The following is an 18,681-nucleotide window of genomic DNA, read 5'->3' as shown; positions in this document are numbered from 1 at the left end:
TGAAGACTCACAGATTTACCATGGAAAACAGGATCACAATGTTGAACTCGAGTGTGGGGTTTCCCCAACAACAAGAGGGGATCCATGTACCCCAGGCCATGGGGAAGGGTTTGACTGCTACAGCTCAGATACCATGCTGTGCTCACTTCTCCCTTAGCTACGCAAAGTAGGAAATTGAGGTCATTTTCATAATTTAGGCAAAACTTCCCTTTCCACTTGAATTACTGAGATATTTCAGGCAAACGCAGATTTCAGAAAAAAATTAAATAGCAAAATTTGAGTTTGGGAACTCATTAACAAGCAGTGAGACTTCCTGTATTGCATCAATTATAAACAATTTGGAGGAAAGAGAGGTTGCTTTTTTTTCTTTTAAAGAAATTATCTGGAAAATTACCCAGGTCTTTGCTTCCTCTTTTTAGATGAGATCTGGACAGGCTGAGTTAAAGACAGTAACCTCATTAGGATGGGTTTAGATGATAAAACCAGGAGAAGAAACCAAGAAGCCCAAACTGCCCTCTGGCTCTCCTCCAACTAGCCTTGCCTCTGACGAGTCAGTTCATCTCTCTGCACTGGTATCTTACCACCCGCCCCCCCGACACTGAAATGGAGCCAACTCGCTTTGCCACTTTTCTACTTCATAGGAATGCTCTAAAAATTAATATTCACTGTGAAACTAGGAAAGCCACAGAGGAATGATCCTATCTCAATATGAAGCATTATCAGTTTTGTTGTGCCTGCCACTCTCAGTTGGCATTGATATGTTGTTCAGAATCTCTCTAAAAATCTCCATTCTTTTTCTGACCCCAATGACCACTAATTATGGAAAACAATGTACTGGACTACATTCAAGAAAGAAATATTTTGCCTGTTCATCAACTCAGCCAATAGGGTTTAAAGTGACTCTGATCATTTTAAGTGGCTCAATGAATGTACCATATAAGCTATGTACTATTGAAGGAGCTTTAGCTGCTGCAATTCTTATCCTTCCTCCCTTCAGGTTTTCTTTAGTGTTGAAATTGATATGGAGACGTGGATGGAGATTTGAGTCTTAGGAATTTGGGAAGGTGAGTCATGCCGAGGAGCTATATGACTTTACTCACTAAATATTTCCAGAATGTCTCCTAACCCTGCCATCCCTAGTCCTCCATCTAAGTCAGGCTCTTATTGTCTCTTGCCTGGATGTTTGAAGCAGTCTTGGGACTGGTCCTCTTGACTCCAATCTTATCTGTTAAGCAACTTTCCCCACTGCTGCTGAGTCTATCCAGAAAGCAGGCTTTGTCACACTGGTGCCACCATTGCCCAGAAAATATAGTCCAAGCTCTCCAGATGGAGGGACTTACATGTCCTGTTAACATCTTAGCTCCCTATGTCTCTAGCTTCAGCTCCCTCCGGTCCCTGCCTTACAGATTTGTATTCAACACCAGCAGACTGCATATGCTTCCCCTGCATAGACTGGGCTACCTTTTGCCTTTGGGTGTTTCCTCTACCAACAATCTCAAAGCAAGCAGACAAAGCAAACAATGGAACACCAATAGCTCCTCATTCATCCTCGGGGTCATGTGACACATACGTTGTCTCCTTTCTTCCCTCCTGTGTATTTCTCCAGGGTGGTGTGCTCCTCTCCTGAATTCTCACCCCTGTGATACCCTGGGCAAGTCTATCATTAAGCTGATATGTAAGGTTCTATGGATCTTTATACATGCTTGTCCACTCACTAAACAGTGAACTCTCTGGAGAGGGAGCTCTCTCCTCTGGATCTTGAACAATAACTGGCTCAGGAATATATGTATGTGTATGTGTGTGTATATATATATATATATATATATATATATCGTGAAATACATGCTTCTTAAACAGCTTCCATGTGTAAGGCAACTATGTGCTTGGTGGTTGGGGAATGTCTCTAATTCTAAGTTGTTCAAGGAGAAAAAACTGTCTAATAAGTATGTCAATGTATACTTGAATGAATTCTTTATTTTTCTTTGGATGAGAGATCCAGATTTATGCAAATAATTAGTTGGGGGGAACCCTATGTCAACAGCAGGCCATCTGGCAGTGTGATGTCATGGCAGGTTGCTTCTCTTTGCTGCCACCATCCTGGAGCCTGGGGCTTTCTTGTGGCTATGGCCTTGAGTGTAGAGATGCACCCGCCCCCCTTCTCTGGAGTTCTCTGCCTTGTATTATGTTGCCATGGCAACAACCCACTTTCATTCTGGACTTGCTGCATGGGAGAGGGGAACCCTTTACTACAATGGCATAAATGATGAGGATTATTTAAAAAATAAGTTGACAAGGTTAATCATCGCCACATGATACTAGTACCACAGATTCTGATTTTGTGAGACTATAGTTTGTTAGGTGTTTCTGGCAGTACTGAAAATAGATTAGCTAGAAGAATAGAAGATTTGATATACGCTTTGTTTAAATGTCTAACTCTCTCTGTGCCTGTGGTGATTCTATTTTTAGTGCAAAAAATATTTTTATTCTCTTGAAGTATATGCAAAACCTGTTTTGAGTCAATCCAGTGTATCAAAGAAGGGAATAAAATTTCTAGAAGGAAGGCTGAATGATCTTGCAAGGTGTGGAAGGCTGGGATAAACAAAGATACTAACACCTGTCTAGGACTATGACAAATCTGCTCAAATCTGTTAAGAGATTATGTGGAAACATAGTAATGTGTCATTTAGTTACTTTTTTTGGAAGAGAGTCCGTTATAAAAAAAAAAAAGAGAGAGAGAAATGGCTTGCAGGCTTGCTTTTTAAACACCTTTATATATTCAAATGACCAAGTGCAGATATATATTGCAGGAGCCTAGTTTATTGTTCGGTACCTGCAGAAGTCTGACAGAGACATTCCACGTGCTCTAAGCAGGATGTTTTCATCTGGCTCTGTGAGCCTCGCCTCCCTGTAGCTCAACATCTCTCTTTCTTTTCCAGAGAGATCAGGATTCTCTTTCTAGGTGGAATGAGCTCCCCCTTGGACCTAGGCTGAGTTCCTTCTGTCTCTTTACCCAGGCAGCTTCTCTCTCCTAGTTTCCAGCTTTTACCCGCAACACAGATTGAGGACTCTGGTTTATTTGAGAGGCAGATGTCTGCTGAGTGTCACCGTGCAATGGCGTGGTCCCCTGTCCCTAGCCTCCTCCTGATGCCTGGGTTCCCCTTTGATCAGATATACCTTGCAACACAGGCCCATTTGTCTTCTCTTGGAGGAGCCAGACAAGATTCTCATTTATTCACTCACTGTCCGCTATCACCATCTCACAGAAGCACACAGCATATGTGAGTATCGTTACACCAGGGACGTCATGTGTTGGGGCACAGGCCGCAGAGGGGTAGGGATTTGATCAGCAGGCTTATATGTGACAGAATTAATCAGTAGATAGTTTTTCTGACAAAAACAAAGATGATCCTATGCTTACCAGGCATTGCTCACAGCAGCTGTCCTGGGCCTGGCCCTACATGGTAGGCTGCCGTTCATTTTTAGTTCCTGGGACTCAACATGTAGCCGTACCTGATTGGACTGGAGTGGGGGGCACCTCATGGGCTGATCCAGTAGGATTTTGTCCATTGGGATTTTGTACTAAGAAATCTCAGTGACCTAATGAGCAATGGGAGGTTGGAACAGTCACAATGGGCCACATCCAGGCTGAGAAGCTAGGAGTAAGTAGAAGCTACACAGAGCATGAAGAGAGAAAAAGTAAGTCAGTGGCCAAAACAGAACAGAGCCAACACACACAAAAGGGGAAATGGAAATGCTGAGAGGGACGGAGGAAGGCAGAGGAAAGGTAGAAATGTGGAAGCAGGGAGAGAGGAATAGGAAGAGGAAGAAGGGTGGGAAGATGGAGGGCAACAGGGAGAATCCCTAATCTACTTCAGTTCCATTCAGGTTCCCCTGGGGTAGCTGACTCGTACTTTAAGGAATGTTTCTTGACACCAGCCATTGATTCAAATCCCAGCTCATCACTTACTAGCTGTGTAACCTTGGGCAGGGCACTTAACCTCTCTGTACCTCAGTTTCCTCATCTGTAAAATAGGGATCAGTACAGTATCTGCCTCTTACGGATACGGTGAGGAACAAACAAGTTAACACACATGAAGCCCTTACAAAAACATCTGGCTCAGCTGGGTGTGCCAAGGCTCACACCTATAATCCCAGCAGTTTGGGAGGCCGAGGCGGGTCACTTGAGCTCAGGAGTTCAAGACCAGCCTGGGCAACATGGTGAGACTCCATCTCTACAAAATTTTTAAAAAATGAGCTGAGCATAGTGGTATGCACCTGTGGTCCTAGCTACTGGGGAAGCTGAGTCAGGAGGATTGCTCAAGCCCAGGAGGTAGAGGCTGCAGTGAGTCCTGATCATGTCACTGCACTCCAGCCTGGGCAGTAGAGTGAAACCCTGTCTCAAACACACACACACCCCCCCCAAACAAACACCTGGCACACTACGTAAGCGTAGTCTATTTTTACTACTGAAGTTCTTGGTTTCAATAGAATCTCTCTGTTACTACCTCATATAAATCCTGATAGTAGCCCCCACACCCAACCCCAGTTTAAACTGAGTACATTGTGGGTATCTATTTCTTATGATCAAAACCAGCTTAACTAGAATACTTCAAGAATACTTCCCAAATTTTTGAGAGTAAAAAAAAAAAAGTCATACTTTTCTTTTGAATTTTATAAACTTGGGATAAAAAGAGAAACTAAGTGCATGCCTTGTGGGAACAGAAATGAGTAGAGTAAAAGAAGAGACATTCCAAGTGTGTACATTGTCAAAACAAGTTATCACTAATTTGGGCAAACAGGGTGGGGCAGCTTCACCTTGCCTTTCCCCACGGCTGCTTCCTGGGGCTGAATGCTGCAGAGGCAATGTTTTCCTTTATGGAAGGTTCTTCTCACTGCTTCTGTATTGAACACGTGTACTCAGGTTTTGCTTTCCTCAGATGTGTTCTGTTTCATTTATTCCCTGAGGCTTGAGGTCTTCTCTCCATTTCTTGGCAAATGTGGGATTTCTGCATCATCCACCACTCCCCAACAGTACTCACCCTGTGTAATTTTGTTGCACGTGTTTACAAGCATTGGCAACAAAGTTCCATGTTGAATTACCAAGAACAAAGCCCATGGAGATGGCGCACAGTGGCTAACATTGTCCCAGAAAGCAATTTTGTCTTTTGGAAGACCTGTGGTTGCCCTCCCGACACACTGACTGTAGGAGTTGGCCAGGGCTGTCTAGCAAAAGTTCCACAGACTGGGCAGCTTAAACAACAGGAATGTATCATCTCACAGTTCTGGAGGCTGGAAGTTTGAGATCAAGGTGTCAGCAGGATTGGTTCCTTCTGAGGGCTGTGAAGATGAGACAGTTCTGTGCTTCTCTCCTGGCTTCTAGTAGTTTGCAGGCAATCTTTGACTTTCTTGGCTATTGCTCCATCACTCTGATCTCTGCCTTCATTTTCACACCATGTTCTCCCTGTGTAGGTGTCTCTGTCCAAATTTCCTCTTTCCTTAAGGACATCGGTCATAGGAGATTAGGACACACCCTGCTAGCCTCATCTTCATTTGATCAACTCTGTAATGACTCTGTCTCCAAAAAGGGTGCATTCTAAGGTATTGGGAGTTAGAACTTTAACACATCTTATCTGAGGGGAGAGGAGGATGCAGTTTAATCCAATAACACTGACATATTTGAGAAGTGAGTACCAAAATGACTTTTGGGGTTGCCAGTTTGGTGACGGGGCTTAAAGCTGTTTGCTGATAATGGAATATTTGTGAAGTAAGTTCAGTGGCTATAAAAATTGTGAATCATACCCTCATTGCTTACCATTCTCTTGGCTTTTGTATTTTCATACTTTCTTGGTTTCTATTCTGTACTGGTCTCTGTTAGAATTCTCTGCCGGACCTCTAATGTGCGTCTTCCCCAATGTTCTCTATCTCAGTGTATAATGGCACCTCCATCGTTCCATGGCTCAAGTCAAATCCTACAAATCCTTCTTGATCCCTTGCTTTCCTCAGCTCCCTCCTATGTTCAATCCAGCTTTAAATGCTGCTGGCTTTTACTCTAAGATATATATATATACACATACAGTCATGCATTGCTTAATGCTGGAGACATGTTCTGAGAAATACATTGTTAGGCAATTTAGTTGTGCGTACATCATAGAGTGTACTAACACAAACCTAGATGGTGCAGCCTACTACACACCTAGGCTTTACGGTTTACAGCCTATTGCTCCTCGGCTACAACCTGCATGGCATGTCACTGTACTGAATGAATGCTGTAGGCAAGTGTAACACAATGGTAAGTATTTGAGTATCTAAACACAGAAAAGGTATAGTAAAAATATGGCATAAAAGATAAAAAATGGTATACCTTTATAGGACACTTACCATGAATGAAGCTTGCAGGACTGGAAGTTGCTCTGGGTGAGTCAGTGAGTGAGTGGTGAGTGAAGGTGAGGGCCTAGAACATTACTGTAGGCTACTGTAGACTTTAGAAATACTGTACCCTTAGGCTATACGGAATCTATTTTTAAAATTTCTTTCTTCAAAAATAAATTAACCTTAGCTTGCTTACAGTGACTTTTAACATTTATTAACTTTTTAATCTGTAAAAACTCTATTGCTCCTTTGTAATAACACTTAATTTAAAACACACACACTTATACAGCTGTACAAAAGTATTTTCTTTCTTTATATCCTTATTCTATAACCTTTTTTATTCTTTTGTATTTTTATTTTTAAACTTTTTTTTGTGAAAAACTAAGACACAAGCACACATTAGCATAGGCCTACACAGGGTCAGGATCGTCGGTATCACTGTCTTCCACCTCCACACCGTATCCCACTGAAAGGTCTTCAGGGGCAATAACACGCATGGAGTTGTCATCTCCTGTGATAGCCATGCCTTCTTTAGAATACCTCCTGAATGGCCTGACTCAGGCTGTGTTACAGTTAACTATGTTTATTAAATAAGTAGAGGCAGTACTCTAAAATAATGATAAAAGTATAGTATGGTAAATGCATAAACCAGTAACATAGTCATTTGTTATCATTATCAAGTGTTATGTACTGTACATAATCCTATGTGCTATACTTTTATAGGACTGGCAGCATAGTAGGTTTGTGGACACCAGTATCACCACATACATGTGTGTATGCATTGCCCTGCAATGTTCCAGCAGCTATGAGGTCACTAGGTGATGGGAATTTTTCAGCTCCATTATAATCTCATGGTACCACCATAATATATGTAATTCAGCATTGATCGAATGGCATTATGTCTCCCATGACTGTACCTGGCACCTCCTCACCTCTCACCATCTCTGTGGCTGCCATGGCAGGCCAGGCCACCTTGGACAGCTGCTATAACCTCCTAAATGGTCTCCTTTTACCACTCTTATTATGCAGTACTATCCCTCCTGGTACTGTTCAGAATAATGTAATCATCTCTTGTTCCTCCTCCCCACTTTGCTTTAAATTCACCAAAGGCTCTTCATTGCCCCGAGAATCAAAGCTCTTTACTCTAGCCAACATGACCTGCAGTGACCAGGCCTCTGCCTACGTCCCTCTACGCCTCATGTAAAAACCTCCAAGCCCATTTTCTACCTACTTTAGGGCTTACACTAGCTGGGCTCTCTTTCTAGAAAACTATTTTTTCAGATGTTCCATTGGCTTCACTCCTTCTTGTCATTTAGGTCTCAGCTCAAATTTCGTTTGCCCAGAGCTGCCCTCTGATTGTGCAACATAAAGCAGACTCTCCTGTTCTCCCTGTATTTCCTATCATATCTTCCTGATTACTTTTCATTCTGTCACTCATCACGTGCCACGGTCACTGTCTTCTCCTCCCACTAGACCAGACTCTGCATAACACTGGGTACATTGTCCTGATGTGCAGTTTGTATCCTCAAGTCCTAAAACAGTGTCTTACACAATTGAATCATCAATGAATTCTTGGTTATTGGATGAATGAATGAATGAATGAATCAATCAATCAATCAAGAATTCCTGGGCAAAACATGAAAAGAACTTGCAGTTAGAATGCATACTATAAGTCAGACATGGTTCAAGGCTTTGTTACCAGGGTTTCTTTTGATCCTCAAGAAATTAATTAAGGTAGGTATTATCCCCATTTTAAACAAGGAACTTGAGGCTCTGAGAGATTAATAAAGAGATTGATCCAATAGATCATAAGTTGTTGAACTGAAGTTGTACCTGATCTCCGTATACTTTCTCCTGTGACACAAGCTGGGGGTGACAAGCCCATAAGATAATACATTCAATGCTTTAGAAATAAGAGTGTAAGCAAGTTACTGGAAGTACTGAGAACAATGTTATTTAGTTCTGGATCAACTAGGGAAGATACCCTTTTAGACTTAATCTTCCTATAACAGGAAAGATTAATTAAAGATTGAAGATTTCCACAGTAGACGGCATGCTCAGAGGAGGTAATCTGAAATAGAAGAAAATTTGAATTTTAATGAAAAAAGTTATCAAAAGGAAAAAAATTGGAATATTTTTATTACACTGTTATGGGATTCAGCACCAAGAGGCACATTTCAAGTCAGGAGTCAGAATGTGTGAATGATTTTCCGAGATGCTCTGTACCTCTCATGGTGCCACCTGGGCACGGTACTATGGAGGAACTCAAAAATATTTGTTGAATGAGTGAATGGAGAGATTATACTTAAGTCTTTGTAGACACCCCTTCTCTCTTCCCATGTCATCTTTACTATTAGCAGAGGTGGGGACTGGCAACTTCATGTGGCTAGATGGCTGGAAACCAGACAAAAGACTTCCCACCAGATGCTTGGGCAAGTCCCAGTGCTTAAAGTATGTGGAAACGCACACCCCAACCCCTTTCGTAGTTCTTACTCGCTCAACTACATGAACATTCATTCCCCTTATGCCTGTGAAGGAGCGAAGACTCAACACATTACTTTGAAAAAATTGCCGACTCTTTCCTATTATCCTCTAATGGCCCTGCATCAGTCTTTTGTTGGTTGTAGTTACATTTGGGGACAGCATGATTTAATCCATGATATATTGCATTCTTGGTGATAATGAACTATAAAGAATGGGGTCCTGTTGTAATTTATTTCAATAAATTTCAGATTACTATCTAGAAGTACTAGGAATAATCTCATGAATAAAAGAAATAAAAAAGGAATTTATGAGATCTTTACATTCCCTAAGGAAATAATTCAAGTACCAAAAGAAGCAACTAAATTTAGGTAATAGAAAATCAAGGTGTTTAAAGGAGAGCTGTTGTTTTACAAGATCTGAAATCACTACTTGGGATGCAATAAAAAGTGGTAAGGGTGCCTGCTTACAGAGAACCAGTGTCATGAACCAACGCAAGCATTTACGGAGAAAATTATCTAGGTCAAAAAAAACAAGGTGATTCAATTTACAAAGGACATAAAAGACAATGGAAAAGATCCTTTATGTACCCGGCAGAAACACCAGGAGAAGCTCTACCTCTTGATTAGATGTAAAGATGGCAGGACAGATTAACACCCAAAGACACATTTCAATGGGAAGCTGTGTTCACTTTGGGATTGTAGAGCAGGTTCCCCAGGCCACAGACTGCAGTGGAGATTAGGTTACAGATGACTGGGGGCAGGGAGTTCTCTGGGGAACAATACCTGTTGGGGAGTGAAGGCAGCAGGACTAGGCAAAGGGGAAATTAAACTGTGATGCAGCTGCAGTAGAGGCCTCAGCACCCCACCAGGAGCTGCAGAGCTGGGGGTGGCTTTTCCAAGAGATCCTGAATTCAGGCAAGATGGGTACAACCTTTGTACCATGCTATGGACTAGCCACTTGGAATGTGTGTTGCCCCCGGGGTGGGGGCACATCCTAGAGCAAGGCGGTTCTTTTCAGCAATGCCTGGGGAGGGACTCAGCTGTGAGCCATCAACAGCTAACACTTCTGGCAGATGTGGGGGCTGCGTGGCTCAGTCCTGAAGATGGGGTGGGAGTTAGGCCATGCATCTCTGTCTATTCTGCTGGAACTAGTACCAGGTGGCTGAAAGGAAAGAAGATGGTAGAATGTTGCTTAGCGTAATCTATTTTTAAATGTGATGCTAAGTTGACCTTCAGCTCTTCCCTTATCCGCTACAATAGCCTTCCTATAGCTCTTTCCACTTCCACACCTGGCTCCCTTCAGAGTGACGGTAAAACAATCTGAAAACATAAATCTAGTCCTGCGATACCCCTGCCTCATACCCTTCAATGATTTCCCATCTCACATGGGATTAAAAACCCAGCTCTTTGACATGCTTGTAAAGCAGGGTGACCAGATAACTTATCGTGCAAACCAGGACACTTTTGAGAGCGAAAGGAGGCCCTATCCCTAGTTGTACAAGGACAAAGGTCTAAACCAGAACTATTCTTGGCAAATTGGGATGTATGTTCACTCTACCTACAAGGCATCTGATAATATGGCCGCCTTTCACCCATGTTTCAGCCTCCTCCCAATGTCCACTCCTCTTTGCCTTCCATTAGATTCTGGAACAAATTAAGGTCTTTCTCACCCCAGGGCCTTTGTTTTTGTCACTTCCTTCCACCTCTACTTCTCCCTCTTTTATTCTTCAGGTCACAGCTTAAAATGTTTCTATTCGCAGAGGTCTCCCCATCTAGTCTCCATTGTAGTGCCGATTTATTCTATCCATAGTCCTAACTACTATCTGAAATTACAATCACTAGATTTTAAGCCCCAAAAGAACAAGAATCTGCTGTCTAATCAGTGTGTCCCCAGGGATTAGCCTAATGTGCTTCCATAGGTTTGGCATCAATACGTACAAAGCGAATGAATGAGGAGCTTGGGAAACTGTTCTGAAACAAAAATGTGTGTGTGTGTGTCAATGAAATGCCCAAGACCACCATCAAAAGACAAACACATCACCTATATCAGAAATTATACAGGTGGCTGCTCACCAAAAGGTGGACACAGAGAAATGCAAAACATTAAGCAGTCAATTTGCAAACACCTAGAGGATCACAGGCTGCTGGATAACAACCAGCGGTTTAGTGATGAGGATATGTTGTCAGAACAATCTGATTTCCTTTTAAGACAGAGAGACCTTCATCAAAAGCGTTTATTAAGTGTCTGTCCGCACACAGTCAGGAGGAGACCATTGGAGGTGGAGGGGCTTGTGTTCAGCTGTGAAGCATCAGATTTAATATGTATCTTCAGCCAAAATCTGATTTTGCTTCTGTGATAATTTTCTTTCACAGGCCAAGCAAATATGAGATCCTTACAGTAGAAGGTGGTAGCAGAATTGTTACCAAGTTAAGCTCGGTATAATTACCAAAGCCTTTAATTGAAAAAAAAAAAAAACATTCTTATGATTAAAGGATGATATTTGCTCAGGTTAAATGAGGTTAAATTTTCTGGGCTCTGCCTTGTAACACCTGACCGTGTCCCAGAAAACAAAACTGTACTCAGATGAGCAAGTGAGTAGTTTTAGATTCCTGTGGAATGGTTACCAGATGCCCTCTTTTGAGAGAGGGTTCAAATGAAATCCTGAAAGTGAAACTTTTGATACTGATTCACACACAAACATCCTGGTGAGCGTTGCAGACTAACTGAAATGCCTTTTTAGGGGTCAAAAAGTCACATGCACCTTCCCTCATGCCACTGCAGGTATTATAAACTTGACTTTTACAGAGACGATATTTCGGGTCAAGTTGACACAAACCCCTCCTATCACTCAGCTATACAGACCCTGCAGATGTGTGAATTGAATACAAAGCAGCTAGAAGACTCCACAACAATAAACACTTACAAAATCTTAAAGGTGAGATCGAGGGAGATGAGACCATTGGGTGTAGTGAAGGGTAAGCTTGTCCCAACTGTAGGGATGGCACAGGTACCAAGGAGCAGCTCGCCAGCCCACAGGTGAGATGTCTACATCTAAGAAGTCAGCTGCAGTCCAGGGACCTGGCCCTAGCCATAGCATACTGCCCTATAAAGACCCTGAAGAACAAGATAGCACCCCAACCCAGAGCAACTGGAGTTTGGGGAATGTTGAAAAAAATGCCTCACATCTATCCACAGGGAATAAGGCAGTGGCAGCCTGGAGACGGTGGGCAGCACTGATGGTAGGGAGGCAAATGGAATTCAACATTGCTCCATGTACCCAATGTTTGTTAAGAATGTATTTGTGGCTAGGTAATATCCTAGGTGATGGGATACAGCACAAACAAGACAGACACCATCTTTGCCCTCAGGGAGCTTACAGTTTCCAGAGAATTTAGATATTGATGAACCTGATGGGTCATATATTTCTGGGTCTGCAGAGAGAGTCATGGAGTTTGGGGAATAACTGAACCAATGGGAACAAGGATTAAGTAGGGGCAGGGGTTGCTATTAACTAATCCCAGCTATCTAGAGTAGAGGCCTGTAGGACAGAGTCCAGAAAATAACTTTACAATCCATTTTAGGTTCTGTGATTCAGTATCGCCCTAAGGAAGGCAAAATGCGTTTGAATGTTTGCCAGATTCAATGATTACAAGAAAGTCCTTGTCCCCCATATCTGCCAGGAGCATTTAGCACAATGGACCACGGCCTCCTTCTTGCCCATTCTTCTCTCTTGATCTTGGAGACACCTCCACATCTGTCTCTCACTTTACTGGCAGTTTCTTCTTCATCTCCTTTGTTGGCTCCTTCTCAACTGCCCAACCCATAAATGTTGGAATGTCCAGGTCTTTGTCCTGGGCTCTTGTCACTCCTAATTGCTGTCCTCCAGTGGCCTCATCCAGTCTAAGGTTTATGCCAGTGACATCCAATCTGTTCCTCCAGTGCTGACCCCTTCCCAAAACACCAGGCCTTCCCCCTTACTTAACAGGCACCACAGACTTGAATGTCCAGCTCCCAAACCTGCTCCTCTCTGAGTTTCTTGTATTTCAGTTCATTCAGTTACTGGACCAAGATCTAGAGGTTATCCTGATTCCTCTCTCTACTTTGACTCCCACATCCAATTCATCCTAAGTCCTGTCACTTCTTCCTCCAAAACTTATTTGACCTCTTAATCTCCATTGCTATAAACCTGGCTCAGTCTGCATTATCATAGGAGCTTCCTAACTGATTCAACTCTTCCACGTCTTCCCCTTAATAACCACTCTCTGCCCATCAGCCAGGGGGATCCATTTAAACATTAATCAGATATGTTACTCTCCTATTGTAAAAGTGATAATAGCTTGCTCTGTGCATTTAGCATAAAGTCCAAATTCTTTATATTGGCTTAAACGCCCTACCTGTTCTCTCCATTCCCTCCCCGCATCCCCTTTCTCACTGTGCTTTAGGCACAGTCTTCTTTCTGTTTTTTCAGACACCATAGTCCAACCTTGAGGCCTTGGCATTTGCAATTCCCTCTGCTTGGAGTGCTCTTCTCCAATTTTTACATGGCCCACTCTACACTGACATTCAGATCTGTCTAAATGGTCCTTCAGTGTGGCTTCCCTGGCCACCAGACCAGTAATGCACGGTTATTCCTTATCATATAATCTTTTAAATGGTCTGTATGTTGCTTACTAATGTTGATATTATTATTATTTACATACTTACTTATTTATTTGTGGTTTGTCTTCATCCTTTAGAATGTAAACTCTAGGAGAGCAGAGATATTGTATTCACAGAGCCTGGAGCAATCCTGATTATATATATGGCAGGATTCCAGTCAATCTGTGAAATAAAGTATCTGAATGCCCAAAGGCTAGTATTATACCAACCTGTCATGAGTAAGTGTATCAGTCAGGTATTGCTGTGTAGCAGGTCACTCCAAAACTCAGTAACTGAAAACAATAGGCATTTATTATTGCTCACCAGCCTATGGGTCAGTTCTACTGACTTGGGCCAGGTTTGGCTGGTTTTGGCTTGGCTTGTTCCTGCATCTGTGGTCAGCAGGCAGGATGGCTGAGGGCTGCTTGGTCTAGGAAGACTTAACTCATAGGTCAGGCAGCTGTTTGACAAATAGTGATGGTGACAGGATGACTGGGCCATATGTCTCTGTCATCCAGTAGTGTGAGCTTGTTTGCAGGGTAATCATGGGGTCTGAGAGAGGGCAGAAGTGCCCAAAACCTGTTGAGGCTGAGGCTCAGAACTGGCACATCATCGCTTATACCATATTCTGTTGGTCAAAGTGAGTTCTAAGTCAGGCTTAGATGTAAGGGGTGGGGAAATAAACTCCACTTACTGATGGGTGGAAATGCAAAGTCACATTGCAAAGGTGTGGCCTCAGGAGGGGGCAAAGGGCTGAGGGTATTTTTGCAATTAATCAACCATATTAAGGATGGCAATAAAAGTGGTAACTTTTCATTGCCACATTCTCCTTCCCAGACCAAGGCATAAAGGGCATGTACAGGCCCAGAAGTACCTTTTCCTCCACAGGAAAAGGGCTGGCCACAAGATACAGTGTGTTCTTGGTTGCACAGCTGTGATAACTGGGGAATCGGGGGACCTGGTCCCTGCATGCACCACTGCTGGAGAACTGTGTGGACTCATCTGTGGCCAATGAAAGCCACAGAATCCCCAGTCCTTCCTCATACCCACCCACTCACAAGGAGCCAGCACATAACTGAACATACGTGTGTGTGTGTGCAGGGTGGGGCCTAACACAGGTGCTAATGCCCCTGTTGAACACCACCCCCCAGAGAAGGAAGCAAACACCAGGACTTCTTTTAGCACCAGATGGCTCCCATTTTGCAAGTATCTGGTAGAAAACAAGGATAAATCAAAGTTCCAAAGTTCTCTCCCTTCCTCTCCCTCCTGCCAACCTCTCTGTCTCTCATTCTTAGAATTGGGGTCTCACTCTATTGCCCAGGCTGGAGTGAGGTGGCACTATCACAGCTCACTGCAACCTCAGTCTCCCCGGGGCTCAGGTGATCCTTCCACCTCAGCCTCCCGAGTAGCTGGGACTACAGGTGTGCACCACTACACCCAGTTAATTTTTTATCTGTCTCATCTTTGAGTAGAACTCAAGTGACTCAGAATGAAAAGACCTTGGCACAGACCTGTTAAGGAAACTCCTTATAAAGTGAAGAAAACAACACGCTCAGCCATGTCCTTGCCTTCTGTGCACGGTAGTACATTCACTGCCTGAGAATTCAAGGCTAAAACAAAAAGAGGAGCTTTTGTTCCAACAGATAAGTACTTACCTTTTTCAAAAAAAATGCGTAAGCTGTCCTGAGTGTTTAACAGTTATTCGCACAGCTTTCCAAAGACTCACAGCATTTAAAAGCTAACCCTCTGGAGATTCAACAGCTTCTTCCAGGTCCCACCACAGTGGAAAAGAACTCTGGATGTCCTGGCTTGCTGTCCAGCTCTTCTCTCTTCCCTTCCAGCTGCCAGTTCAGCTTTAAGAAGTTCATTCTCCACACTCAGATGCAGGCAAATGCATTCAACTTGAGCATATTGATTTCAGGCAGGTGAGAGTGGATGTAGCAATTCACCCTGACAAATATTTAGATCAGTTAAGCGTCCTTTAGAATCACTTGAACTCAATATTTCCTTTCCCCAACCATTTCGCTCTACAACCTACCTCCCCAGCATAAAATAGTCAAATTCTTTCTAAATTTCATGTACTGAAAAGATACTTCTAGGCCCTAGCTACACGATACCTCCACTGGGAGTCCTGTCCTTTCCATGCCCTGAGAAAACCGGATCTAAAGCAGATTTAAATGACTCAGCAGTAGGACTCGGGTCTCTGTCTCTGCCTGCTTACTTGGGGAGTGCTCTAGCCTTTGGGGCTCTCTTGCACTCCAACATAAGAACAAAATCATCGATGGCTCCATTCCCCAGCACTTGAGACTTTTCTTCCCACAGACACATTCCTGAGGACACCAGTCATGGGTAAAGAACTCCACTGGGGTCAGCGTTGGATCCCGCTAGGCAGTTTAGGACTTGTAAGTAGAGTAGTATGGGCTTGGTGTTCTCAGAGCCTCTCACTCATGATTCATGGCTCTCCACCCCAAGCATCGGAACTTGCCCAACTTCACCACAGAAGGAAACAGCCTGTAAGCTTGGAGGGCCAGGGAGGAAACCGGAGGCATGTGTGGGAGGATTAGACACATGAAAAGATATTTACAGTAAGGTTCGCTTGTCATCCTATCGAACTGGGGGTGCATAGAGTACAATAAGACCCCGTGTGAGTACGTCAGATGACAAGGCTCAGGTTGGATGGGTGTGTAGAGTAAAGGCTTTGCATCACCTTTGCCAGGGTGAGGGAAGGCTATGGATAGCACAGGGGACCTTGATGATGGGGTGAGGGAGCCCATGTGGATGTAGTGGTCACCAACTGCTTCCCAGTTCTCCACATGGGAGAAAGAGCCGTTCTCTGTAATCATGGAAGCTCAAGTTCTTGACGGTTCAGAGGTTAGGGACCTTTGATTATTAGGGCAGAGCAGAATAGCAGGGCTGGCCCTGGTAGATCAGACATCTCGTGACACCCTTTAAAAGGGACTAGAATATTCGGAACTCCAGTGTAACTAAATGCTCCTCAAGCTTTACCAGCAAGTGAGCAAGGTCCCATTGTATTTGGTACTCACATCCCCACCAATTCTGTAAAAGTTTGCCAAGTTTCCCCTCCATCTCCTGCACCCTTTCACCAAAAGATATGCCTAAGAGTTCCCAAGAGGCATCTAACATAGGCCTGCATGTCAGCCCAGTCTCCTGGGCTGAGCTTCTGCACTGTTGCCTTGATGGCTGAACCTGATCTCTGTCGCAGCACCCACCACTCTTTCTCAAGCCTTGACACCTTGGCAGGCTTTGGCAAAAAGAGGAGAGCTGTTCTTCCTCGGCATTATGTTCGCTTAGCAGGGGTCCCACAGCAGGGTTGCTTGGACCCCAGAGTATCATAGGGCTTAATAAGACCAGCCCTTTCATCTCACACGCTCTATCCTTTCTCTCACTGGTGCACACATGTCAGGCGTCTGAGTAGGGAGTGCTCAAATATTTGCACCAGCTTGAGTCAGAAACCTGACTTCCCAGGTCTGTTACCGAGCCTGGTCCACACTTCAGGGTCTTTTCCTCACGGTCTGGTCTTTTTCAGGTGCCTACCTTTCCTCCCTGCAAACTGCCTTGAGTTGCCTCCCCTTCTCCCTTCCTTCCTGGTCTGTCAGAAGCATCTTGTCTGTGTACATATTTGAACCCCATCAGTACACAGAAATCATGTATTTCCTTGAGGGCCCCTCAGACCCCAGGTACAAACATTGAAGTAAGTAACAGCAGGGATGGGGGTTCTGCCTCGCTTCACCTGCCAGCCATGTGCAGACCTTGTTTCAGTCCAACTGAGACTTTAGCAAATGCTTCATTCTGGTTTCTGAATGGCTTCCCAGCGTTTGTTGCTGTGTTCACAGGGCCACCGGGGTTGGCTGAGTCAGAATATCAGCCACGTGGCATGTCTCATGGGGCAAGAGCTGTGCGCCCATGGGAGCCCAGAGGAGGAGCACACTGAGGACCAACACCAGGTAGGACTTGCCCAAACAGGAGTCTAAAGAAGATGGCCAAAAGAGGGTTGCAAATCTAGTAGTTTAGACGTGGTGCCAAGATAAGGTCAGATTCCGAGCATGTTTAGATCAAGTAAATGGTGTTTGAGAGTGGCTGTCCTAACCACCTGCAGTTGTTCACTACTCGCCTATATAGGCCAGATTGTGTCTGCCAGGGAGATGGACCAGGCTGGCTTGAAGGACCAGGGCAGACTACATGCCCCAGACAGGTGTTATACAGTGGTTAAAGCTCCTGCTTGTGTTTAAAGGATTATTTACAAAATGTAAAAAGACCCAAAGACTTTAATTCCTTTGTAATGCTGGGATTAAAATCTCAACTAACAAGAGTCTAACTAGATGGGAAATGGGGAAATCTCCTATGGAAATTTGGTTCTTTTGAATTCAAGCTGCATACACAGTAGATTATTTTCCCCCTATAAAATGAAAGTGTATGGCAATCTGGGTATTCTCTTACTGAAGATAGTAGTAAACTAAATATTTTTTAGTGAGAGGATTGCTTTATATTCTGCTTTTTCTGCTGGTGTTCACTAGGGCTTCTAATACAAATGCAGTATCACCCTCAGCTCTTTTTATAACACCTGTTGTGTGCGATGATGTGAGTGCTTAGGGGAACAGGATAGGGGATCTCTTGTATTTCGGGGGATGCAGGCATGAGTGGATGACCCAAGGTCAAATAATGAGCTGAAGTTCATTATCTCTGTTTCCAGCTCTGCAGATGAACAATATCATCACAACTAACCAATTGATCAATTATTCATTCAGTCATTAAATGAGAAGCTACTGTGTACCCATCCCTTTCCTTGGCCTTCTGGACAATTAGACATGATGCCTGTCTTCAAATTGCTCACACACCAGTTGGAAACACAAAAGTTACATGCAGTAAGCAACAATCCCTAAATGCTCAACAGCTCACCAAGCCTGAATGGAGAGGAAGAGACCTGGGTGTGGCCTGGAATGAAAGGGCAGCTTTAGGAAGGAGTGGCATAAAAGAGAGAACTTAATCCAGCAGTTTTTCTTCCTCTACACCCAGATGGTATTACATGTGTTACTGGCCAGTGTTGGGTACCAATGGCACTGATGTGGTCACTAAGGGGCCCTTGGTACCAGGGCTGGGAAAAGGGTGGGGAAAGCAAGACCTCTAGGCCCTTCAGGAATGAGCACCTCCCTAGATAATGTGCCTAGGCTG

The 18,681-nt window shown here is 43.8% G+C and overlaps 1 long non-coding RNA gene across 1 annotated transcript; it reads left to right on the top strand.

Moving 5' to 3' along the window:
- The first annotated feature begins 936 nt into the window (after nucleotides 1-936).
- On the top strand, nucleotides 937-17,456 carry LOC105549380. Its single transcript, XR_001007533.1, has 3 exons — nucleotides 937-1,064; nucleotides 14,964-15,025; nucleotides 17,346-17,456. It is a non-coding gene; the product is annotated as an uncharacterized LOC105549380 (long non-coding RNA).
- Nucleotides 17,457-18,681: the final 1,225 nt, after the last annotated feature.

Source organism: Mandrillus leucophaeus, unplaced genomic scaffold, assembly GCF_000951045.1.
Source record: "Mandrillus leucophaeus isolate KB7577 unplaced genomic scaffold, Mleu.le_1.0 Scaffold436, whole genome shotgun sequence".
NCBI classification, from domain to species: Eukaryota; Metazoa; Chordata; class Mammalia; order Primates; family Cercopithecidae; genus Mandrillus; species Mandrillus leucophaeus.
Note: the sequence above shows the minus strand (reverse complement) of the source record. Positions and strands in the feature narration are given on the sequence as shown.